Source organism: Zingiber officinale, chromosome 7A, assembly GCF_018446385.1.
Source record: "Zingiber officinale cultivar Zhangliang chromosome 7A, Zo_v1.1, whole genome shotgun sequence".
Classification (NCBI taxonomy): Eukaryota; Viridiplantae; Streptophyta; class Magnoliopsida; order Zingiberales; family Zingiberaceae; genus Zingiber; species Zingiber officinale.
In genome coordinates this window covers 138,543,590-138,569,935 of record NC_055998.1, presented here as the reverse complement: position 1 = coordinate 138,569,935, position 26,346 = coordinate 138,543,590, and the positions used below count along the sequence as shown (strand labels likewise).

Genomic DNA, 26,346 nt, shown 5'->3' with positions numbered 1-26,346 from the left:
CAAAAATATATAACACAACTCACATTATGATACCCAAAGAAATAATTGTTTTGGATTTTTTTTTTAAAGGCATTGGTTTTAATTAATATCAACAAACAGTTATGCAATTCATTTAAATACAACTTGTGACGGAACCTTACAACAGTTCCATTGTCGTCTAGTCCGGTTAGGATATCTGGCTTTCACCCAGGCGACCCGGGTTCAAATCCCGGCAATGGAAGTTTTTGTTTTTTCTTTTGCTATTAATTTTTTTTTCTCTTTTCTTTTGCATTTAAATAAATTTTGTTTTAAGGTGAAATAAATCGATATTATTTTTTTTCCATTCCATAATACCAGTTTTTACTCAAACTGTTTAAGTAAACAAAAAATATTTTTTCTTAAAAATAAATATTTTCTATCAACCACTGTTTCACATTATGACCACCACTTTTAAAATGTTTTTTTTAAAAAAAAAATCTAAACAAATGTAACTAAAACTAAAATATATAAAACAACAAATAACCTTATTGATGGTCTCTTACATGGCATGATTCTTGACTTTATAACATAAACTCTAGGTAATATCTCTTTGACTCGGTCAATATGGACTCTTTATAGATCAAATTTACTCCGTCAATATGATTTCCAATCATCTTGGTGGTATTAAGCTCGAATGGGTGGTACTCCTGAGTTCTAAAGTCTGAGTGGGTGATGACCTTGAGCACCATAGCATTTCCGAATGTTCGAGTCAGAGTGAGTGACGATCCTGAGTGCCCAAGTCCAAGTGGGTGGTGCTTCCAAGTTCTAGTGAATGATAATCTCGGGCACCGTAATATTCTTGAGTGTCTGAGCCCGAGTGCTCAACACTTTCGAGTTCCTAAGTTCAAGTGTGTGACAATCCCGAGTACCGTAGTATTCCCGAGTCTGAGTGGGTGATGATCCTGAGTACCATAGCATTCTTGAATGGGTGACGATCTCGAGTATTATAACATGCACGAGTCCAAGTGGGTGACGCTCCCAAACATTGTATCTATGTTATTTTGAATATAGGAACAATGGAAAAATTAGAAGGCATGAGAACAGACGTCTATTATAGAGCAGACATTAAGAGTTCACGTTGTAATGACAATTACATAGATAGAAAAGGAGATGCCGATTATGAATGCGGAAAGGAGGCATTAGTGATCAGTTATAAATGTCAGAATTACACAACTGTATGAAATAAAAAGTTGCATGAAGAAAGAGAATAAGAGATGCCTTTGGTACAAAAGTAATATTTCTTCGTCTTCTTTGATATATAAGGTAATCACTTATAACAGGGTCGGAATGCACAATTGATTTCTAAACTACTACTATTCTCCATTCTTGTTCTCAGCTTCTTTTCCAAATCCAACTTGAGCGTTGGGTCGGCGGTCGTGCCAAGGTGCGCCTTGATCTCCCTACTAACCTCTAGTTGGTCTGTTTTAGCAAGGAAGCAAAATGTCCAACGAGGCAAAGAAGGAATTGGTTCACCAAATTTTGTTCATCTCATTTTCATTCGGTAATACGTGCCCGATCCGCTAAGAGTTGACCGATTGAAGAAGACAAATCCAATGACATGCGGCCCAAGTCAACAAAAGAAAGTTCCACGGAGTTGACTCATCCCTATTTCAAACCGGAACACTTACCATTTCAATTTTCTGTAATTGCATAAATCATTTACTCACAAATCTAACCTCAAGACAAATATGGTAGTCACATTTATTACATCTAAATATTGGTGGCAAAACAAATATTTAACATTTATAAAAATAAATAAAAATGAGGCTTCTTAACTCATGATAATCTTAAAACTTCACAAATTACAATTTCTCTATACAAAATATTATAATTATCATATTGTTTACTATGAAGAACGTCGTGGTCACGACCCCTACCTACTTCAACGACTCGCAACGACATATCACCAAAGACACTGAATCATCAACGAGCCCACGATAGAAGCCATAGGCTTCGACCTTGACAAGAAGGGGAGCAACTCTTGCGAGAAGAACATGTTGATCTTTGATCTCGGAGGCAGGACCTTCAATGTTTCTCTTCTCACCATTATTGAAGAGGGCATCTTCGAGGTGAAGGCGACCGCTAGCGATACGTATCTCAGCAGTGAGGACTTTGGCAATAGGATGGTGAACCACATTGTATAGGAAGTCAAGAGGAAACACAAGAGGGACATTAATGGCAACCCTAGAGCTCTTCGGTGGCTCAGAAGAGCTTGCGAGAGGATGAAGCGAACTCTCTCCTCAATCACCCAAACCATGATTGAAATTGACTCCACCAATGAGATCACTAAAATCGTCACCTCGTCCATGCTCTCCACCATGCAATCAACTGGATTGTCCCTGTCATGAGCTTTCTCGACCTACTCGGAAACCCTCAACATGACCAAAAACAAGTTTCAAGTGGCAAGAGATCATTATGCTGCTACCAAAGAAATGGCAGTGGCGAAGATCAAAAAGGGTATCATTGTTGGAATGTATACTAAAAGTCTAGCTTTTGTATAAACATTTATTTTGAAATAAAGAATCACATTGGTCAAATGTCTACATTTATATGCTAAGTGTAGTTGTTCAATTAATTTATATTGTAGATAACATAGTGTGTGGTGTCACGCACAGAAGATCATGTTATTAGTTCCTTATAAATTATAAACAGCAACTCACGACTAAGATGGATAGGAATAAACTATTGGAATAGTCGTAGTGTAATTTTGTATTAGTTTAGTCAAAATTACACCAGTACACTCTAAGTGTATTGAGCAGGACCATTTAAGGTAAGTTCTTTTTATACTGACTGCATAAAAGAACAAGACCTTTGTTATTATGGAAGTGTGTGCTCTTAATCATGATATAATAACAAGCATATATACTCAATATTCATTTCTTTAATTTATCAAAGGGTGTGATTTAGTTTGATAAATCAATAGACCCGATAAGTTAGGAAATGACATTATTTATATAGTGTGTTGTTGATTATAGAATGAAACTGTGTCCTAGTAATCTAGGTTGATAATGTTCCCAAGAGGAGCTCATAAGGATTATCATGTAAACCCTGCAGGTGGACTTAGTCCGACATGACAATAAGGTTGAGTGGTACTACTCTTGGAGCTAGATATTAATTAAGTGAGTTGTTAGTAACTCATTTAATTAGTGGACATTCGATATCTTAAACGACAATGAGAGATTAACATACTCATGATAAGAAGGAGCCCGTATAGTAATATGGGATTGGTGCGGTAGTTCAATAATAACTCTTTAGTGGTATGAGTTATTATTGATGAACTCGAGTTGGGTGTTCGGGGCGAACACGGGAAGCTCAAGCTCATCGGGAGACCAAAACAAATTCCTCTTCTCAGTCCTTGTCGTAGCCTCTTATTTATAAAATTTTATACCCACCTAAACCCACCTTCTTACCCATCCAAAGGTGGTCAGGTTGGAGCCCAAGCAAGGACCGACCAAGATAAACCTTGGATGGATCAAGTAGGTGGTCGACCCTAACTTGGAGCCCAAGTTGGTGGCCGACCACAATAAAATTAAAAGGATTTTATTTTTTAAAATCTTTCTTTATGTGGAAGCCATGATTTAAAAGAGAGTTTTAAAATTAAATCTTTCCTTTTATAGTTTCTACAAAGGATTAAGAGAAAGGTTTGATATCTTTCCTTATTTGTAGATTGAAAGGAAGATTTTAATTTTGGAGAAAACTTTCCTTATTGTAATCATCCACATGTTTTAATAGAGAGATTTTAATTTATAAAAGCTTCCTTTTATAACCAACCATGAAGGAAATTTTTTTTTTAAAAAAATTTATTTTAAAATTTTCCTGAAACAAATTAGGAAGTTTTAATTTTGTGTTTAAAACTTTCCTTGTTTGGAGAATTTGGGGTGGCCGGCCATTAATAGAAGAAAAAGATTTTTTTTTATCAATTAAATTTTTCTTTCAATGGCAAGAAAAATAAGGAAGTTTTTATTAAAACTTTCCTTATTTGCCAAGACCAAGGAATATAAAAGAGAGAGTAGAGGTGCCTCACTCACAACAACATATCATCTAGTATTCCTTTCTTCTCTTCCTTGGTGGTGGCTGACCCTCTCTTCCTCCTTTTCTCCTATTCTTCTTCCTTGTGTGGCCGGCGATATCTTCATCTCAAGGAGCTTGGTGGTGGCCGGATCTTGTTAGAGGAAGAAGGAGAGATAGGAGGGTTTGTTTCTTAGCATCCCTTGGAGCTTAGTTGGTGGCCGAAAGTTCTTCATCTCTTGAAGATTGGTGGTGGCCGAAATTTGCTTGGGGAAGAAGGAAGCTTGGGTGGATTCTTGTCTTAGTAGATCGTCGCCCACACAACGTCCGAGATAAGAAGAGGAATACGATAGAAGATCGTGAGGTATATAAGCTACAAAAAGTATAACAAGTTATTAGTTTCCGTATCATAACTAGTTTATTCTTTTGTTTAGATCTTGAAATACCAAACACAAGAGGCTAACATTTCTAGGTTTCGGATTTATGATTCGAATTTGTGTTTCTTTTGTTTTTCTGATCTTGTGATTCGATTGTTCTTATTGGTTAAATCTAGGGTTACTATAAGGAGATTAAATATTGAATTTCATTGAAAGGCTTTGTCTAGGAAGTAGTGGATGCTCCCATAACCAAGAAGGCCTAGTGCCTCGCCATGTTTAACTTGGAAGCCGATCTCTGAAATAAATATTTAATCAAATTTGTAATATAGGTGGATTTGGATTAATAATGTTAAGCATCGTTTGTGATCCAAGTCTAAACTTCTAAGAACAGATAAATTGAATTTGGAATAAATAATGTTAAGTTCTGTTTGCAATTCCAAATTTAATTTTTAAAGAACACAATAGGTTGTTAGGAAAGGTTCAGGACTTGTACAAAATTTTTATATAGGGGAACCGGTACGATATTCCGAGTAGCAACCAACAATCATTGAGGCTGCAACTCATCCGGTCATGTCTTGTGGAATTGTTGCAAGCTTAGGGCTTGTCCTACTCAAAAGACCTAGACATTATTTAATTCTCAACACTAGGTGTATCTTCGTGTGTGAAAAGTCTTTGCTAGCGTTGAGGCGAATGTCCAACGACTGTTAGTATCTTCCTCTTGAGCTACCACTATAGTTGATTTACCATCAAAAGTGCAACAACAGCCGCAATAGCCTTTAATGTGAAGTACTTAAGCCTTATTTTGTGGATTCTGATGACATGAATTTAAACTCAAAGATGAATTCTTTTCAACCCAGGGCGACTGATATAGGTGTTGAGATGTATACTATAAACCTAACTTTTGTATGAACATCTGTTTTGAAATATTTTGAAATATGAATCACTTTGGTCAAATATTTATATTTTATATTTATATATATGCAGTTGCCCATTTAATTTATATTATAGATAATATGGTGTGTGGTGTCACACAGAAGATCATGTTATCAGTTCCTTATAAATTATAAATAGTAGCTCACAATCAAGATGGATTGGGATAAATCATTGGAACGGTTGTAGTGTAACTTGATATTAGTCTGTCTTGACTATAAAATTACACTAGTACACTATATGCGTATTGAGCAGAATCGTTTGAGGTTGTTCGATTTGTACTGACTACATAAAAAAACAGAACCTCTGTTATTATGGATGTGTATCCTCTTAATCCTTATATAATAACAAGCATGTATACTTAGTATTTATTTATTTAACTTATCAATGGGTGAGATTTATTCGTTAAATCAATAGACCCGATGAGTTGGGAAACGATACTGTTTATATGGTGTGCTGTTGATTATAGAAGGAATCTATGTCCTAATTATTTAGGTTGATGATGCCCACTTGAGGAGCTCATAAGGATTATCATGTAAACCCTGCAGGTGGACTTAGTCCGGCATGATAATAAAGTTGAGTGGTATTACTCTTGGAATCAGATGTTAATTAATTGGGTTATTAGTAACTCAATTAATTAACGTGCATACGATATCACGGGGAGATTAACACACTCATGATAAGTAGGGGCTCATATTGTAATATGGGATTGGTGCGGTAGTTCAATAATAACCCTTTAGTGATATGAGTTATTATTGATGGACTTGGGTTGAGTGTTCGAGCTGAACACAGGAAGCCCAAGCCCATCAGGAGGCCTAAACCAATTCCTCCTCTAGGTCCCTGTTGTAGCCTCTATATAAAGCCTCGCATCCACCCATCCGGTTTGGTTTTTGTTTTTGGTTTTCTCTTCCTTACCTAGGGTCGACGGCAAGCTTACAGCTAACGTTAACTTTAGCTTCTCAGTCGACTAGACCGTTCTCGGTCGCCTATAGAGGGGTCAAATCTCATCTTGACCCAACTTGATCGGGTTGTCGATAACTTTATCTTCCCAATTGCCTGAAAACCACTACAGTCACCTGTATACTCCGGTCTCTTGTATCCCATACGATTGTCTAAATCCTCTTAAATATCTTTATTGAGAGTTAACATCAGTCAATCACCCTTGGACACCATCTGGTTGTTTGAAACTGTGGAGCATGCTTTCCTACCGTGGTTACACTTAATGAATATAATATAGAATGTAAAGTTACTTGTAGTTACTTAACTAGATTAACCCGTCTAGTTCGGTTTTGCTAAGCAATTAACCTCCATTTGATTCTACACACTTAGATTTGTGCTAAGAAATCAGTCTCTAACTGATCCCACACACTTGGACTTTTACCAAACAATTAACCTTCAACTAATTCCACACAGTTGGACTTGAGTCATCTAGCACCCAGCTGGGAATTTGTTTGTTAAGTCTTAATCACTTAGACTTGCTTCACCTAGTCTCTAGTTATGAATTTTTCTATCAAGTCTTAATCACTTGAACTTGATTCACCTAGCCTTTAGTTAGGAATTTTGTCTGCTAAGCCTTAATCACTTGGACTTGATTCACCTAGTCTCCAACTACGAATTTGTCTGCTTGGTTTCCAACCAAGATTTGCTCATGCTTGATTCTCAACCTGAACTTAGATGCCTAGATCCACTAGGACTTGATCACTACTTGGTTTACAACTAGGACTTTTAACACCTGTCAAGCATTGTACCTACAAACTTGACACAACTGGTTAGATCACAACTAATCTAACTTTGACCATAGTCATATATCAAAATTTTGAGGTGCATGTTGTATACTCAATACCAATAGCCATGAATAACTTTCGTTATTATTTTAGAGTTAATTTCATTTTTTTTTTTGCATTATTAGAGTTTGGAGTTTATTTAAATAATTATTTGGTTAATGTTGAGGAGTTTTTTAATTTTATAAATAAAATTAAATTGGGCGAGTTTAAACTTGTGTGACACTTGTGAGTAAAATTATTATATGAACTTTTAGAACTCAAACTTAAATCGATAAACATAGTATAATTTTAAAGGTTAGAATTTATTTGATCATTAGACTAGTTTAGAACCATTTTTTTTTTAAAAAAAAAAACAAAAATTTCCGAGGAATAAAATATATACTTTTAAAAAATGAACGAATTGAGAATCATCCTTTTATACCCTTCAAAAATATAACACAACTCACATTATGATACTCAAAGAAATAATTGTTTTGGATTATTTTTGTTGAAAAGGCATTGATTTTAATAAATATCAACAAACAGTTATGAATTCATTTAAATAGAACTTGTGACGAAACCCAACAACAGTTCCATTGTCGTCTAGTCTGGTTAGGATATCTGGCTTTCACCCAGGCGACCCGGGTTCAAATCCCGGCAATGGAAGTTTTTATTTTCTCTTTTGCTATTAAATTTTTTTTTCTCTTTTCTGTTTGCATTTAAATAAATTTTGTTTTAAGGTGAAATAAATCGATATTATTTTTTTCCCATTCCATAATACGAGTTTTTACTCAAACTGTTTAAGTAAACAAAAATATTCTTTCTTAAAAAATAAATATTTTATATCCACCATTATTTCACATTATGAGTCTATGACCACCACTGGACATTTTAAAATATTTTTTTTAAAAAAAAAACAATCTAAACAAATATAATTAAAACTAAAGTATATAAAACAACAAATAATGAATTTAAATATAATCTTATTGATTGTCTCTTACATGGCATGATTTTTGACTTTATAACATAAGCTCCAGATAATATCTCCTTGACTTGGTTAATATGGACTCTTTGTAGACTAAACTTACTCCGTCAATATGATTTCCAATCACCTTGGTGGTATTAAGTCCGAATGGATGGTATTGCTGAGTTCTTAAGTCTGAGTGGGTGATGATCTTGAGCACCATAGCATTTCCGAATGCTTGAATCAGAGTGGTGACGCCCCTGAGTGCCCAAGTCCAAGTGGATGGTGCTCTCAAGTTCTAGTGAATGATAATCTCAAGTACTGTAATATTCTCGAGTGTCTGAGCCCGAGTGTTCAACGTTTCCGAGTTCCTAAGTTCAAGTGTATGACAATCCCGAGCACCATAGTATTCCTGAGTCTAAGTGGGTGATGATCCTGAGTACCATAACATTCTTGAGTGGATGACGATCTCGAGTATTGTAGCATGCACGAGCCCAAGTGAACATTGTATCTATGTTATTTTGAGCATAGGAACAATGGAAAAAGTAGAAGGCATGAGAACAGACGTCTATTATAGAGCAGACATTAAGAGTTGGCGTTGTAACGACAATTACAGAGATAGAAAAAGAGGTGTCGATTATGAATGTGGAAAGGAGACATCAATGATTAGTTACAACAGTTATAAATGTCAGAATTACAAAACTGTATGGAATAAAAAGGTTGCATGAAGAAAGAGATGCCTTTGGTACAAAGGAAATATTTCTTCGTCTCCTTTGATACATAAGGTAATCACTTACAGCAGGGTCGGAATGCACAATTGATTTCTAAACTACTACTATTCTCCATTCTTGTTTCAGCTTCCTTTCCAAATCCAACTTGAGCGTTGGGTCGCCGGTTGTGCCAAGGTGCGCCTTGATCTCCCTACTAACCTCTAGTTGGTCTATTTTAGCAAGGAAGCAAAATGTCCAACGAGGCAAAGAAGGAATTGGCTCACTAAATTTTATTCATCTCCTTTTCATTCGGCAATACGTGTCCGATCCGCTACGAGCTGACCGATTGAAGAAGACAAATCCAATGACATGTGGCCCAAGCCAACGAAAGAAAGTTCTACGGAGTTGACTCATCCCTATTTCAAACCGGAACACTTACCATTTCAATTTTCTGTAATTGCATAAGCCAATAGCTCACAAATCTAACCTCAAGACAAATATGGTAATCACAATTATTACATCTAAATATCGGTGGCAAAACAAATATTTAACATCTATAAAAATAAATAAAAATGAGGCTTCTTAACTCATGATAATCATAAAACTTCACAAATTACAATTTCTCTATACAAAATATTATAATTATCATATTTTTTTTACTATGAAGAACGCCGTGGTCACGGTCCCTGCCTACTTCAACAACTCGCAATGACATATCACCAAGTGTTGGATCGAGACGCGCTAGAGGGGGGGGTGAATAGCGCTCGCGGCTATTTCGTTCGATTATCGGAATCGTAAAACGTTCGTAGAGTAATTAAAGCAGCGGAATAAAGGAAACAAACACAAGAACACAGTGGTTTACTTCGTTCGGAGCCTAGGTCGACTCCTACTCGAAGGCCCGCGATCCTTGATCGCTTTCCGTGGGCAACAACTATAATTTCGTATGAATATTACAGATTAATTACAAAAATGTAACTGCAATTAAAATTGTACCGACAACAGTAGTAGAAAGGGAATCTGAGCTTCGGGTCGTCGGAATGTTGCAACAGCACTTCGGAAGCAGCACTTGAGCAGAACACAGCAGAATGGAAGCTTGGAAGTTGATGTTCTGGTGCTACTGCTCGAGACCCCTTATAAAGGGTGTTCAAGGCACCTTAACTGTTCATCAAGGCGCCTTGAACGAGCCGAGTCACCCGCGTGGATCAGCACGGACCTGGTCGAACTCTATCTGGTTCAAGGCGCCTTCAGCCTATCCAAGGCGCCTTCAACCTCCGGTCCAAGGCGCCTTGAAATCCTTTCAAGGTGCCTCCAGTTTGCTGCGCTGGCCTTTTCCTGGCTCGCACCCGAGGCGCCTCCAAGCTCCATGGAGGCGCCTCGGACACTGTTCATCCGAGTTCTTCTTTGTGTTTTTGGTACCTGCAAGTATGTTAATCCAAAAATACCTGCAACACAAAGTTAACACAAAATAATAGTATGAATATGAAATTATGACAGTCTCCGGACTGTCCGGGTCTGACTTTGGATTTCCTACCGGAAACCCTAGGTCGACCCGACGCCTACTGTTCCCTCTACGGGGAACGCGTCCTCACCTACTCCACTCAGGAGATTTACCTGTTGTCAGTACGATCCTCCAGATCGACTGGACTTTTGCTCGGTACTCGATGCTCCCGGACTTTCTGCTGAACATCCGCTTCACCGGCCAGTTCAGACTTTCACCTGGTTTGCGACACCAGGACTTTCCACCTAGGGTTACCACCCCCTAGGACTTTTGCCTGAAGTCATCGACCTGCCAAGGCTTTCCTCATAGGGTTACCACCCCCTATGACCTAGGGTTACCACCCCCTAGGGTTTTACCTTGCCTAACCGCAGTTAGGGCTTTCCTGAAACACTCAGCAAACGCTGTCACAAAACAAAGCACCTTAACTTTGAATCCTTTGCCATTATCAAAACTTAGGTTCGATCGTCGGATGCTTCCCGCACCAACAATCTCCCCCTTTTTGATTATGGCAATACGTAATTCAAAGTTAAGAAAACAACATTTGTAATAACAGCATAAAGTTAACCAAGCTTAAGTAAAATAAACTTCAAATGCAATAACAGTTAAGCTGGAAACTTTTTACCTTGGTAATATTAGACTCCCCCTTAATAAACGCCCTCCTTTTATTAAATATTTTGAATTTTCCTTTAACTTTAATTTACCTACTCTCCCCCTTTGCCATATATCAAAAAATAAACCAGTTTGAAAGTAGATTTGTATTTTTCTGAAGGAAAATTTTCAAGGATAAAAATAACTTTTCTGTTTAGCAAAACGACTTAGCTTTTGGAGTTTGCCAAATTTGAAAATACTTAGCTATATATATTCAGCTTCGAAATGATTTATATTGAAAAAGTATTTTGCCAAATAGCTAAGTTTAGAGTACAATCTAACAAAGTCCAGTTAAGATAGTCTTTAAAATTAACTAGGTTTGAAGATATGAATATTTGAATTTTCATTAAGAGGATTTGCTTAGAAGTTATAAAATATGAGGTCACTTTAAAAAAAGTTAACTAGATTTGAAAATATTTGAATACATGGACAAGTTTTGAAAAACTGTAATTAAGTTTTGAATACGCATTTTGAAGAAACATTGATATTAAGGAAAAATATTTAGTTTTAGGACACAGGGAGTAGCAGTAGTTTGTTTTCTAGTCCAGGCATGAGTCAAATTAAATTACTGAGTTTAATTTGATTAAGTATCAGAGCCTTGAAATAATCAGGTAAAGTAATTTGATTAGAACCTTCAAGTACAATCATGCTTAAAAAAAATTGAAACACACTTTTCCCAATTGTCTAACCTTTAGCTACTTGCTGATTGCCTAGAGGGCAGTATCTTTCATATGGTTAGTCAAGTTGAGTTAATTTGATCCAGGTAGACTTGACTAGAGCTGGAGAACTTAACTTGATTAATGTTTATTGCATATTTAACGCCCAGACTCATATTGATGCACAGATATAAGCATTCTTGAGTCCAGGCAATACCCTATGCATCTCATGCCTTTCTAAGTTTTTCAAGACACAAGCAAGGTATACCTAGGTGATTGTGAGATGCTCTGGCTTTAATCTAGGGGTACATGATATCTAGGGGAAAACCTAAGCTAAATCCAAATTTTAAAAATCTAACAAAATTGGAGTTTTGAAAACTGTTTTTCCTAGAATTTTAAAAGCACATGATAACCAAAAAAAACATTGTCTATTCTACCCAACACATTCCTATTTGTCTTCTAAGTGAGTTGAACTCAAGTTCAGGTAAGGGTTTTGTGAAGATGTCAGCTAGATTTGATTTTGACTCAACATAGTTGAGTATAATATCACCCTTAGCTACATGATCCCTTACAAAATGGTGCTTCACTTCTATATGTTTAGTTCTTGAGTGATGAATTGGGTTTTTTGTTAAATTTATGGAACTTATATTATCAATTGAGATTTTTGTGTTATGATAGTTCAGTTGATAGTCTTTAAGAGTGTGCATCATCCAAAGCAATTGAGATGTGCATTCACCTAAGGCTATATATTCAGCTTCAGTGGTAGATTGAGCAACACAGTGTTGCTTTCTACTTGACCAACTTACTAGGCATTGTCCTAGAAATTGACAACTACCACTTGTGCTTTTTCTATCTAACTTGCATCCGGCGTAATCTGAGTCAGAATAGCCAAGAAGGTCAAAGGTGCAAGTTCTAGGGTACCAGAGTCCTATATTTAGAGTACCTTTAATGTACCTAAGTATTCTTTTAACATAGGTTAAATGTGACTCTTTTGCACAAGATTGGTATCTTGCGCACATACCAACTACAAATAATCGGCTTGCAGTTAGGTAAAGCAGGCTTCCTATGGCACTCCTATAGTACTTTGGATCTACTGATTTTCCTTCAGGGTCAGAGTCTATGTTAATGTTGGTTGCCATTGGTGTATTTATTATTTTTGAATTTTCTATGCAGAATTTTTTAATTAATTCCTTTGCATATTTAGTTTGATAAATATATATTCCATCTTTAGTTTGTTTTATTTGTAAGCCTAAGAAAAAATTAAGTTCACCAACCATACTCATTTCGAATTCATTTTCCATTAATTTAGTAAATTCTTTTAAAAATTTAGAGTTATTTGATCCAAAAATTATATCATCAACATAGATTTGAGCTATGAAGATGTCTTTGTCTACAGTTTTTACAAATAGAGTTGGATCTATTTGACCTTGGTTGAAACCTTTGGATATTAAGTGATTTGACAATCATTCATACCATGCCCTAGGGGCTTGTTTAAGTCCGTACAAGGCCTTTTTTAACCTAAATACATGATTAGGATATCCTAAGTCCTCAAATCCTGGGGGTTGGCTTACATATACTTCCTCCTTAATAAATCCATTTAAGAATGCTGACTTGACATCCATTTGGTATAGTTTAAATCCTTTGTTTGCTGCATAGGCTAACAACATTCTAATGGATTCAAGTCTAGCTACTGGGGCATAGGTTTCATCATAGTCCAAACCTTCAACTTGGCTGAATCCTTTAGCTACAAGCCTAGCCTTATTTCTAATTATTTCGCCTTGATCATCTAGCTTGTTTCTAAATACCCATTTTGTATCGATTATTGACTTATTTGAGGGTTTAGATACAAGTTCCCAGACTTGATTTCTCTCAAATTGGGCTAACTCTTCCTGCATAGCTATGATCCAGTCCGGGTCAGGTAGTGCTTCTTCTATTGTTTTTGGTTCGATTTTAGAAATTAGGGCAATCTGACTGTGAATTCTATAGGAGGATCTAGTTCTTACCCCTAGATTTGGATCACCCAAAATTTGATCAGATGGGTGAGAGGTACTGACCCTAGTTGGTCTGATAAGTGGGTCAGGGGCTGGTTCCTCTGGTATATTAAGATTTGGTTGAATTTCATCATCTTCTATATTTCTTGGGTCAACTTCAACATTCTCATTTATATTTGGTAGATTATATTCTTCATCAAATATTAAATTAGTTGTTTCTTCAACTTTTAGGGTGTTTTGATTGTAGACTCTATAGGCTCGACTGTTTGAGGAGTATCCTAAAAATATTCCTTTGTTAGATTTGGGTGTGAATTTTCTTAAATAATCTTTAGTATTTAAAATGTGAACTTTACATCCAAATACTTTTAAATAATTTAGGTTAGGAATTTTATGATAATATAGTTCATAAGGGGTTTTCTTGTGAAATTTGTTGATCAAGATTCGATTTTGAATATGATTTGCAGTATTTATTGCTTCTGCCCAAAATTGGTGATTTAAATTATATTCATTTAACATGGTTCTTGCGGCTTCTTGTAGAGTTCTATTTTTACGTTCCACCAGACCATTTTGTTGTGGGTTCTAGGACATGAAAATTCATGTTGATATCCATTTATTTTACAAAATTGGGTAAATTTATGATTTTCAAATTCCCCTCCGTGATCACTTCTTATTCTTTTAATTTTAGTATCTTTTTCATTTTCTATTAATTTACAAAAGTTACTAAATATTTCATAGGTTTCATCTTTAGTTTTTAGGAATTTTACCCATGAAAATCTAGAGTAGTCATCGATTATTACTAAGCAATACTGGTTCTTGCTTAGTGACTTAGCTCCATGTGAATCAAATAGGTCAAGGTGAAGGAGCTCAAGTAAGGAGCTGGTTCTTTCAAGATTTGTTGATTTGTGTGTTGACTTAGTTTGTTTTCCCTGTTGACACGCATTACAGATAGAATTTTCAATGAATTTTAGTTTTGGTAAACCTTTAACTAAACCATTATGACTCATTTTTGAAATGAGTCTAGTGTGAGTGTGACACAATCTTCTGTGCCACAAATCAGTTTCCTCTTCTTGTGTTAGAAAACACTTTTTTGAGGATGTCGGTAGATTAATTGAATACATATTATTTATCCTAAGTCCCTTAAGTAAGATTTCAGGATTTTCAATGTTTTTAACTAAACACTTGGTTTTGTCAAAAGTTACTAAGTATCCGCTATCACGCAATTGACTTATACTTAATAAATTAAACTTGAAATTTTCAACTAACAGGACTTTTCGAATAATAAAATCAGAGTTGAGTTCAATATTACCTCTTCCGATTACCTTAAGTTGACCTTCGTTACCGAATGCAACTGATCCTAAGTTCTTGTACGTTAGTTTAGTAAACTTCAATTTATCTCCAGTCATGTGTCTGGAGCAGCCACTATCCAGCATCCATTGATCCAATTCCTACATAGTAAGTGGTTGAATTGTTTTAATGGATTTCATGATAGTTAAATTGAAGTAAACTTGTTAGAGATAAATTTTTGAAAGTGTTTTGAATAATTTTGAAATTTAGTTTAATTTCGAGATTTAGTTTTAAAATAATTTTGAAATTTAAGTTTTTTAAAATAATTTTGAAATTTAAGTTTTTTAAAATAATTTTGAAATTTAAGTTTTGAAATTTAAGTTTAAGATAATTTTGAAGTTTAAGTTTTTAAAATAATTTTGAAATTTAAGTTTAAAAGAATTTTAAGTTTTTAAAATAATTTTTAACATAATTTTGAAAAAATAATTTTGAAATTTAAGTTTTTTAAAATAATTTCGAGATTTAGTTTTAAAATAATTTTGAAATTTAAGTTTTTAAAATAATTTTGAAATTTAAGTTTTTTTAAAATAATTTTGAAATTTAAGTTTTTTAAAATTTAAGTTTAAGATAATTTTGAAGTTTAAGTTTTTAAAATAATTTTGAAATTTAAGTTTAAAAGAATTTTAAGTTTTTAAAATAATTTTTAACATAATTTTGAAAAAATAATTTTGAAATTTAAGTTTTGAAATTTAAGTTTAAGATAATTTTGAAGTTTAAGTTTTTAAAATAATTTTGAAATTTAAGTTTAAATTTCTTAATCATCTCACCCGACCTAGATTTTCAATCAGGGAATCCTATAATTGTTGTGAGATGAATTTTAAGGTTTGGGTTAACTTTGTGTTAGATTCAGGTTTAGCTTTGGGTTCAACAAGTAAGCATTCTTTGGATAAACTTCTGGGCTATGGTGAGTCACAAGGAACTCATTAAAGTAACCATGCCTTCGAGGTTTTCCAAATAGTCCTACCCATTGAGCTTAGTACTAAACCTTGGTCTAACTAGTTAGGATCCATTTAAGGGTAGCTTCGGTCAGTTCCACTTGGCCAAATGCACCAGGTCGAAGCCATATCTTCCTAGACATGCGATGCCCAAGCTTCCCTAACGTACTATCATCCAAAAACTTCACCAGTACTGTGGTTCAAGTTAACCTTAGTCCGTTTTAATCTAACCTTAATTACCCTGCCGGGTGATCTACTCTTGTTTTACCCATTTTGGGTAGATTAGGTTCAGTTACCCTGCCGGGTAATTTAGTTGGTTAGATTAGGTTCATTTTGAGTTTTAATTGAATTTTGAATTTTGAATTTAATTTTTTAATTTCAATTTCGAATTTTGAATTTAATTTTTAATTTCAATTTGGAATTTTGATTTTAATTTTTAATTTCAATTTAGAATTTTGAATTTAATTTTTAATTTCAATTTCGAATTTTGAATTTAATTTTTAATTTCAATTTGGAATTTTGAATTTAATTTTGAATTTTGAATTTAATTTTGAATTTTGAATTTTAAATTTTTAGGATTGTTTTTCTTTTTGCTCCCCCTGGATCATGGCCTCGATATGGTCTATCGAGGTAGTATATTTGATCCTTCGGAACCCAGTATTGGCCAAGTCCAACTTGATTGACCAAGTTAGACTTGGAGACTCATGCTTGGACTGATTTACTACTTTGTTTGTTTATTAGTGATAAATAAGATCTATATTTACTTTTGTATCCCAGCCCAGTTCTGTTGTAGACGGCTCTTTGTGTCCCAAGAATCAGGTCCAAATTCTTGGAGCCCAAAGTGAACCGTTCTAACGTATTTTCTAAATCTTTAACCTGTTTTCTTAGAGTTGAATTTTCTTCCTCAAGTTTTTGAACTTGAGTTGGAAATTCAGTCTGACTCTGGTCAGGTGCGGGTTTGGTGTCAGCCACTTCTTTAAGGACACTTACTTCCTTTAGAAGTGACTTAACTTTCAGGTTTGACTTAGCTAATTTGCGCAATAAATAGCTAACTAAAATGTTCAACCGGGAGATACTTACAGCGGGGTCTGGTCCTTCGGAAACGGATACGGATCCGTGGCTTTGCTCGGACTCTGCCTCAGACTCGCTCTCGCATCCATATTCAACGACTTGGTCCCGGGCCATTAATGCGAGTAGACTCGTTTGTTCGAGCTCGTCGTCGTCGTCCTCCGATGAAGATTCGTCCCATGTTGCCTTAAGGACCTTTTTCCTTCTTTGCTTTTTGACCTCCTTCAAGTTAGGGCAGTTGGATTTGATGTGCCCTTTTTGGTTACACCCGTAGCATGTAATTTCAAACTTCATCTTTGTATTTTGTGGGCCTTCCTTTGATTTTACTGCCTTCTTTAGATCTCTTTTGTCGAATCCTTTCGTCTTGTAGAGCTTCTTCACGAGGTTTACCAGCTCGGTTGTAATGTCACCTTCTTCATCGTCAGAATCTGGTTCAGCTTCCGATGCTGATTCGGTTCTCCGTCGTGGTCTCGGTTCCGGGTTCGGTTACTGCAACCAACGCAATACCTTTCTCGGTAGGCTGTGCATTAGTCTGCTCATGAAGTTCAAATTCACCAAAAAGTTTATCTAGTTTTAAAGAAGATAAATCCTTGGAAACTTTGTAGGCATCTACCATTGATGCCCACAATGTATTCCTTGGAAACGAGTTTAGGGCATACCTTATTATGTCCCGATTTTCTATCTTCGCCAATTCCGTGAAGAGAGTTAAGGATGTCTTGTATTCTCGCGTGAAGAGAACTCGCCGTTTCGCCTTCCTGCATTTTTAGATTATATAATTTATTAAGTAAAAGATCTCTTTACTTACCTTGGTGTCGCAAGTGCCTTCGTGGAGTTCGATAAGCTTTTCCCGAGCTCCTTGCAGAGGAGAACAGGCCAACTCATTGAGTTCTTCCTTGGTAAGACCACACTGAAGGTGCAGTAGCTTTGGCGTCGGCTTCAACCTTTTTATTAAAGAAGCGTCCCACTTCTCGCAGGTGTAGTTTTGCCGTCGTCATCGATTCGCGTTCATCCGCCTTTATGATCATCCACGTTTGAATTGTATCTTTAGATACGTTTCCATTCTTCTCTTCCAAAGAGCCAAAATCCTCTGGAGAATAGCGGGGACGACGGTCGAAACCCTCTTGTTGGGCCATTTATAATATGTAACAAAAGAAAACAACAAAATATGTTCCAAGACTGAGTCTTGGATTAGTAGTGCTGGAATAAAGAATAATAAAGACGAACTCGAGTGGTGTTGCACCTACTTCGAGCAAAAGTTGATTCGAGGGAAAAAAAATTAGAATATAGCTATAAGGCTAAATTCTAATTCGACTCCGAAAACAAAAAAAAACTGCGAAAAATTTGTTTTGAAAGGTGGTTGCACCAATTCAAAACGACCCCGCTCTGATACCAATTGTTGGATCGAGACGCGCTAGAGGGGGGGTGAATAGCGCTCGCGGCTATTTCGTTCGATTATCGGAATCGTAAAACGTTCGTAGAGTAATTAAAGCAGCGGAATAAAGGAAACAAACACAAGAACACAGTGGTTTACTTCGTTCGGAGCCTAGGTCGACTCCTACTCGAAGGCCCGCGATCCTTGATCGCTTTCCGTGGGCAACAACTATAATTTCGTATGAATATTACAGATTAATTACAAAAATGTAACTGCAATTAAAATTGTACCGACAACAATAGTAGAAAGGGAATCTGAGCTTCGGGTCGTCGGAATGTTGCAACAGCACTTCGGAAGCAGCACTTGAGCAGAACACGGCAGAATGGAAGCTTGGAAGTTGATGTTCTGGTGCTACTGCTCGAGACCCCTTATAAAGGGTGTTCAAGGCGCCTTAACTGTTCATCAAGGCGCCTTGAACGAGCCGAGTCACCCGCGTGGATCAGCACGGACCTGGTCGAACTCTATCTGGTTCAAGGCGCCTTCAGCCTATCCAAGGCGCCTTCTACCTCCGGTCCAAGGCGCCTTGAACTCCTTTCAAGGCGCCTCCAGTTTGCTGCGCTGGCCTTTTCCTGGCTCGCACCCGAGGCGCCTCCAAGCTCCATGGAGGCGCCTCGGACACTGTTCATCCGAGTTCTTCTTTGTGTTTTTGGTACCTGCAAGTATGTTAATCCAAAAATACCTGCAACACAAAGTTAACACAAAATAATAGTATGAATATGAAATTATGACAGTCTCCGGACTGTCCGAGTCTGACTTTGGATTTCCTACCGGAAACCCTAGGTCGACCCGACGCCTACTGTTCCCTCTACGGGGAACGCGTCCTCACCTACTCCACTCAGGAGATTTACCTGTTGCCAGTACGATCCTCCAGATCGACTGGACTTTTTCTCGGCACTCGATGCTCCCGGACTTTCTGCTGAACATCCGCTTCACCGGCCAGTTCAGACTTTCACCTGGTTCGCGACACCAGGACTTTCCACCTAGGGTTACCACCCCCTAGGACTTTTGCCTGAAGTCATCGACCTGCCAAGGCTTTCCTCATAGGGTTACCACCCCCTATGACCTAGGGTTACCACCCCCTAGGGTTTTACCTTGCCTAACCGCAGTTAGGGCTTTCCTGAAACACTCAGCAAACGCTGTCACAAAACAAAGCACCTTAACTTTGAATCCTTTGCCATTATCAAAACTTAGGTTCGATCGTCGGATGCTTCCCGCACCAACACCAAGGACACTGAATCATCAACGAGCCCACGGTAGCAGCCATAGCCTTCGACCTTGACAAGAAGGGGAGCTACTCTTACGAGAAGAACATGTTGATCTTTGATCTCAAAGGCAGGACCTTCAATGTTTCTCTTCTCACCATTGAAGAGGGCATCTTCGAGATGAAGGCAACCGCTAGCGACACAAGACTTTGGCAATAGGATGGTGAACCACTTTGTATAGGAAGTCAAGAGGAAACACAAGAGGGACATTAACGACAACCCTAGAGCTCTTCAGTGGCTCAGAATAGTTTGCGATAGGACGAAGCGAACTCTCTCCTCAATCACCCAAACCATGATTGAGATTGATTCCACCAATGAGATCACTAAAATTGTCACCTTGTCCATGCTCTCCGCCATGCAATCGACTGGATTGTCCCTGTCATGGGCTTTCTCGACCTACTCGGAAACCCTCAACATGACCAAAAACAAGTTTCAAGTGGCGAGAGATCATGATGCTGCTACCAAAGAAATGGCCGTGGCGAAGATCAAAGAGGGTATCATTGAGGCTACAACTCATCCGGTCATTCTTATGGAATTGTTGCAAGCTTGGGGCTTGTCCTACTCAAAAGACCTAAACGTTATTTGATTCCCAACACTAGGTGTATCTTCGCCTAGCCTAACGTTATTTGATTCACCTAGCCTCTAGTTAGGAATTTTGTCTACTAAACCTTAATCACTTGGACTTGATTCATCTAGTCTCCAGCTACGAATTTGTCTGCTTGGTTTCCAACCAAGACTTGCTCATGCTTGATTCCCAACCTGAACTTAGATGCCTAAATCCACTAGGACTTGATCATTACTTGGTTCACAACTAGAACTTTTAACACCTGTCAAGCATTGTACCTACAAACTTGATACAACTAGTTAGATCACAACTAATCTAACTTTGACCTTAGTCATATATCAAAATCTTGAGTTACATGTTGTGCACCCAATACCAATTGCCATGAATAACTTTCGTTATTATTTTAGAGTTAATTTCATTGATAAACATATTTGTGGAGTAACCTAAGTATGACCTAAACATAAGTTCTTTGTGCTCGGTGTAATAAATGACTCAAGCTCTTCAAGTTTTAATTTTCTGTCCTAGTCAAGTCATCATATAATTGAGTTCCTAATGTTCCCGGTGATAGATACTTACCTGTCATACACTTGGTTCGTTTCTCTTAAATTACACAAGGTCTTAAAGGATACTACTCGGAATCAAAAGAAACATAATATTTATTTCCCTAGTAACCTAACTCGGTCTCAAAAGGATAAATTGTTAGTTTCCACTCATGACAACTATTTTTTATCCTTTTTTTTGGTGCTATAGAAGTGTAGCAATAATCACAAATGCAAGATGCAAATGTTGGGATTTAGATTTTTCCGAATGAACTTCCATGATCCGAGATCATCCAATAACCAAAATGTAACTAAGGAATCCCCATGGGAACACAAGTACTAAATAAATTGGATGAATCATAACTATTTCAAAATATTTCTACTATTCAAGCTTAAGTGAAGTGAAAGTAAGATCCTTAAGGTTAGGCCAAAACTTATACTAAACTCTGTAACTTAGCTTATTTCATGCTACTAAAGATAGAGAAAGAAGGTACACCAAACATACTAACACTATCTCTACGACACATGAACTAAGAAAATACACGTGCTAGTCATTTTGCTATTGGACAAGTCAGCAGAAGAAGTAGAAGGTTCGATGCTCTCTAATATACCTCAAAACTATTCAAAATAAACATGATGAAAAATTACAAGTGGGAAAAGAAAGTGCAATATGAAACTGAAAAATAGGTAAAAGAAAGTGCAATATGGAATTGAAAAATAAAATGAAATGCAAGTAGATAAAGCAAAATAAATAAATATCAGAAGGATAAGGAAAAAGACTCGACTTGACTCAAGTTGTGTAAACACAACACCCCCCAGACTTAGATTTTTAAACGTCCTGATGAAATTAAAACGGTGGCGGGGAGGGGAATAAGGGGGTCCCCAAAATGTACCGGAGAGAAATCTAGGCATACCAGGGAGATGACCAATGAGCTAGTGATATTAGTAAAGAGTGTCTACTTGTTGTCTAATAATATTTATATTATCCATGAAATTTCTCATTCTTTCCGGGTCAACCTCATAATCCTGAAGAAATCCTGTCACCTGACTATGAAAGTCTCTAGTAAACTGAAAATGGTCCTGTACCTCCCTATACTGGTCGTCGGACAACTTGAAGCGACTCTCTAATAATTGTTGTTGGGTAGCGTGCTTCTCATGAAGCGAGTCTAAGGAGGCACGGAAATCAGAAAAATCAAATCTTGAAGGTCTCGTATCATAGGCAAAAGAGTGTCTAGCAGATTCTGGATATCCGGAGGGTTGCGGGAGTCCTGATGATGAGGACTTTTGGTGGTGCTTGGTATCTCCTACAAGGGAAGGAACAAACTTGGGTTCTGAATCAATGATCACCCAGTTCGCGGGGTTGCGAACTGAAGTGCACTCAGGACAAGGAAGGGGTAATGGGAAACTATCGTTCCTAGGAAATGCAAACCTATTTTCGTCCCGACAGATCATCTTCATTGCAAGACAAGGGTCGATGTCGATTTTATCATTACCATGAATGATCTCCAGCCCATCAAGCTCACAACCTAGATTTATTGCTATTTGGGTGATTAAATCGCCAAACACTACATCCCCGAAGATGCTTTACCTGCTCTCAACAAGTTTTGTAAGAAATGAAACCCAGAATCAAAGTCAACTTTATTTAGCATCACCCAAAGAGAATAAAGTTCCACCTTCCTAACCACCCCATCACTCTCACCTCGACCAAAGATTATTTTGCTCATCACACGGTGAAGGTATCTAAAAGTAGGATTTTGCATGTGTGATGTCTTTACTCTAGAGGGTTCATAAGGGTTCTTTGATCCCGTGATTGAAGCCCAAAATATATTTCAGTCTATATACTATCAAATCCACGGGTACCTCCAGTAGGTAAACCAGAATAAATATTAAAATCACTAAACACCCACCGAATTTTTTTGTTCATCAATCTAAAAGTTATGACCCCTATGACCCCAATGTAGTCATCCTTAGAAGAAAATTTAACATCAATTGAACTTAAAAATTCCAGGACTAGGTAGGGGTAAGTCGGTAGACGTGTGCACATCATGTCATGCTAATCAAAGGAGCTAATCATCCAATCTACGTCATTCCTAATTCCTAACATATCCATGGTGGTTGGATCCATATATCTAGTGCACACAATTTTCCTAGCAACAAGAATATCATATCTAGTTTTATGTTCTTGATTTCTAAAAATAATATTAAATTCATTGTCGTTACCTTCGTCGCATGCCACCCTTTTGCCTTTGCCTTTTGATGAAGAAGTCTTTCCCTTGCCTTTGTCTTCTCCCGGTGCATCTCCTTCGCCAGCTCCACTGCTTCATCTTCGGAGTCTCTTCAGGATTTGAGACATGATATGCAAGGCGAATTTGAGGGCTTTCTTGTGGGTGGATGTGGATCTTGAAGATAGAAGAGGAGAGAAAAGAAGGATAGTGGAATTATTCCTCTCTTTTCACGTTTGGGGTTTGAAGAAAACTTAGATCTAGATCTCAGTAAAGATGAGTCTTAGATGTAGGTAATGAAGGTCGATGAGGTGTAGTGGGGAAGAAAAGTTTTTTTTTTTTAGAGAGAAAGAGATGGGAAGTAGGGTTATTTAGGGCGGTTGGCGGTGCACATGGGTAAGGCACGGTCGTGTTTAAAGACACGGCCTGGTTGTTGGGGTCGCTGCATGGTCGTGCCTGTTGGCATGTCCCCTTCTTTCCTCCTCTCGGTCGAGATCGCATGACCGTGTCAACCGGCATGACCCATGCACTCTTCTCCTCGGGTAGCTTTGCACGACCGTGCCAGATCCGCACGGTCGTGTATTGTTCCTTCTCTGCAAAGGCCACATGACCGTGTGGGTTCACACGGCATGTGTCATTTCCTCCTCTGTCAGCTTCACACAGCCGTGTACATTCACATGGCCGACTCCCTTACGCACGTAGTGTCTCGCTCTCCTCCTTTTTGACCCCTCTGACGCTGCCACACCCATGAAACAATCACGGCCAGCTCGTGGAGGCTAATGCACATCCTGAAAACAAAGATCCAAGAATAAAAATACTAGATTGAACTAAAATAGAACGACAGGTGGATAATGAATTAAAACGAAACTCTTAGGTTGCCTCCCAAGAAGCGCTTGTTTTAGGTCTTTAGCTCGATCCCGTATCAGTTAATGTGGACTAAACCCATGGAAGCACAGCTCTCCTCCTAGGGTTAATGCTCCAGTTTGCGCCTTTAGTTTCACTCGTGCAGGATAAATATGCTTTTTATTACTTGTTGGGAGCGATCTCCCATGGAAATTGCATTCCTCAGCTTTGTGTATATTCGATTTGCTGGCATTTCCCTGAAAAGAAGAGATACAATTAGGAGAATCAGATAAATCGAATTCCAACCTTTCTTTACCGATCTCCAGGGATAACTTGTGACATTTCACATCGATGAGGGCTCCAGCGGTGGCAAGGAATGGTCCCCCTAGGATGATCAGGATCTTGGGATCCTCCTCCGTATCGAGGACAATAAAATATGTGGGAATGATGCATCCACCTATCTCTACTAGCACATCCTCCACTATACCCATTGAGTATCTACATGAACGGTTAGCCAATTGTAGTACCATAGTAGTAAGTTTGATGTTCTGGAGTCCTAGTTTCTTGCATAACGAGTATGGAAGTAGGTTGACACTTGCTCCCGAGTCGCAGAAAGCCTTGTGTATGAGCTCAGAGCCAATCTTACACAGTATAACAAAACTTCCTGGATCCTGGAGCTTCGGGGGAGTGTTTGCTGTTAGAAGAGCGCTGCACTTTTCCGTCAATGCTACAGTCTCGAAGTCACCCTTCTATCTTCTGTTAGAAAGAATACCTTTTAAAAATTTGGCAAACCTTGACATTTGGGGCAGTGCGTCTATTAGAGGTACTTCAATACAAATTTCTTTAATCTTCTTAAGGAATCGGTGAAACTCTTCATCTTTTTAGGATGTTATTAGCTTTTAAGGGAAAAGAATCGTCTGACATTGTGGGGGAAGTGGAAGAGTCCCTTTAACCTTCTTGGTAATCTCATCCCTATCCTTGTTCTGAACTAAATTAGGCATGAGAGGAGAGAGCTCTTCTTCTGAATCAATTCCTTTTTGAGCACCCATTTGGGGATCTCCCAAAGTCTGTCCGCTCTTCAACTCAATACGGTTGTAATGTTCCACCGGATTTATATCGGGCTTTCTCGGAAATGCTTCCGGTGCTCTTGAAAAGGACTAGGCTATCTGAGCGATTTGACTATCTTGTATCTTTTGATGCTTTTCAGAATTCTCCATTCTTTGATTCAATTGTTTGATTTCATTCTTCATCACTTTTTGCTCCAAGAGAGCTTCTTCAAGCATCTTTTCAATTCTGGACAGCTGTGAAAGTTGCTGTTGTTGATAAGTCTGTGGTCCAGGTGGGTGGTTTTGTTGCCCAAGTTGGTAGCTTGGCTTTACTGGTTCTTGATCTTGATTTCCCCAGTAAGAAAAATTGGGGTGCTTCCTCCACCCAGGGTTGTATGTGTTGGAGTAGGGATTGTTTTACCTTTGGTTATAACCGACTATTGCATCGCATTGTTCAAGTTGATGTATTTGTGCTTGTATTGGCCCTAGGGGGCAAGTATCTTGAGCATGATTCGAACTTCCACAAGTTTCACACACACACTATTGCATTGGCTGTGTTGTTCCCCATGGTCTCAAGCTTCTTGGTCAGAGCATCCAGCCTTGCAGACATGAGCGTGACTGCATCCATGTCAAATTTTCCTGATGCCTTTATTGGATTCTCAAAAAAGGATCCTCCAGATCTTTCGGTTGCCCACTGATGATGGTTCTGGGCCACATTCTCTATTATGTCTTCAGCTTCATCAAGACTCTTGTTCATCAACGCCCCTCCTGCTGCAGAATTGAGGGACACCTTCGTGTGATAATTGATTTCATTGTAGAACGTGTGTAGTACCAACCACTTCTCAAGGCCATGATGGGGGCATTGTCTTAATATACTCTTGAATCTGTCTCATGCTTCGAATAACGATTCTGAGTCTATATGTTTGAAGCTTGCAATTAAATTCCTTATATGTGGAGTTTTACTTGGCGGGTAAAATTTATCCAGAAATTTTTGCTCACACTGCTCCCAAGATGTAATGTTGTTTGCTAGTAAAGAATTAAGTCACTGCTTGACTCTGTCTTTTAGGGAAAATCTAAAAAGAAGTAACCTTACTGTTTCTGGAGGGACCCCGTTCACTTTCATAGTACTACAGATCTCAAAGAAAAGCTCTAAGTGATGATTGGGATCATCGTGCGACCCTCCTCCAAATTGATTTTGTTGAACCATGTGGATCACTGCAGACTTGATTTCAAAATTGTTAGCTTCAATTGGTGGTCGGGTGATACTAGACCAAAGCCCTCGTGCATATGGTGCTGCGTAGTCCTTCAAAAGCTTGTCAGCCATTTCTGAAGTTTCTTGTTATGATGGGAGTTTTTGCAAGTTTCTTCTCCTCAGGAAAGTTCTATCAATTTCTAGATCGAATGACAGAAGTTTTCCTGAAATATTAGCTCTTTGCATGCAAAAAAAAAAGATATTGAATAATCCAAGTGCAGAATAAAAGAAAGAGTATATATATATAGAAAGTAAAGTGAAATAAATAAAAACAA

At 37.6% G+C, this 26,346-nt stretch overlaps 2 non-coding genes and 1 pseudogene across 2 annotated transcripts; all 3 read left to right on the top strand.

Moving 5' to 3' along the window:
* The first annotated feature begins 146 nt into the window (after positions 1–146).
* On the top strand, positions 147–220 carry TRNAE-UUC. Its single transcript has one exon. It is a non-coding gene; the product is annotated as a tRNA-Glu (tRNA).
* Positions 221–7,688: 7,468 nt separating this feature from the next.
* Positions 7,689–7,762, top strand: TRNAE-UUC. Its single transcript has one exon. It is a non-coding gene; the product is annotated as a tRNA-Glu (tRNA).
* A 17,902-nt stretch (positions 7,763–25,664) lies between these two features.
* Positions 25,665–25,736, top strand: LOC122003185 (annotated as a pseudogene).
* The last annotated feature ends 610 nt before the right edge of the window (positions 25,737–26,346 follow it).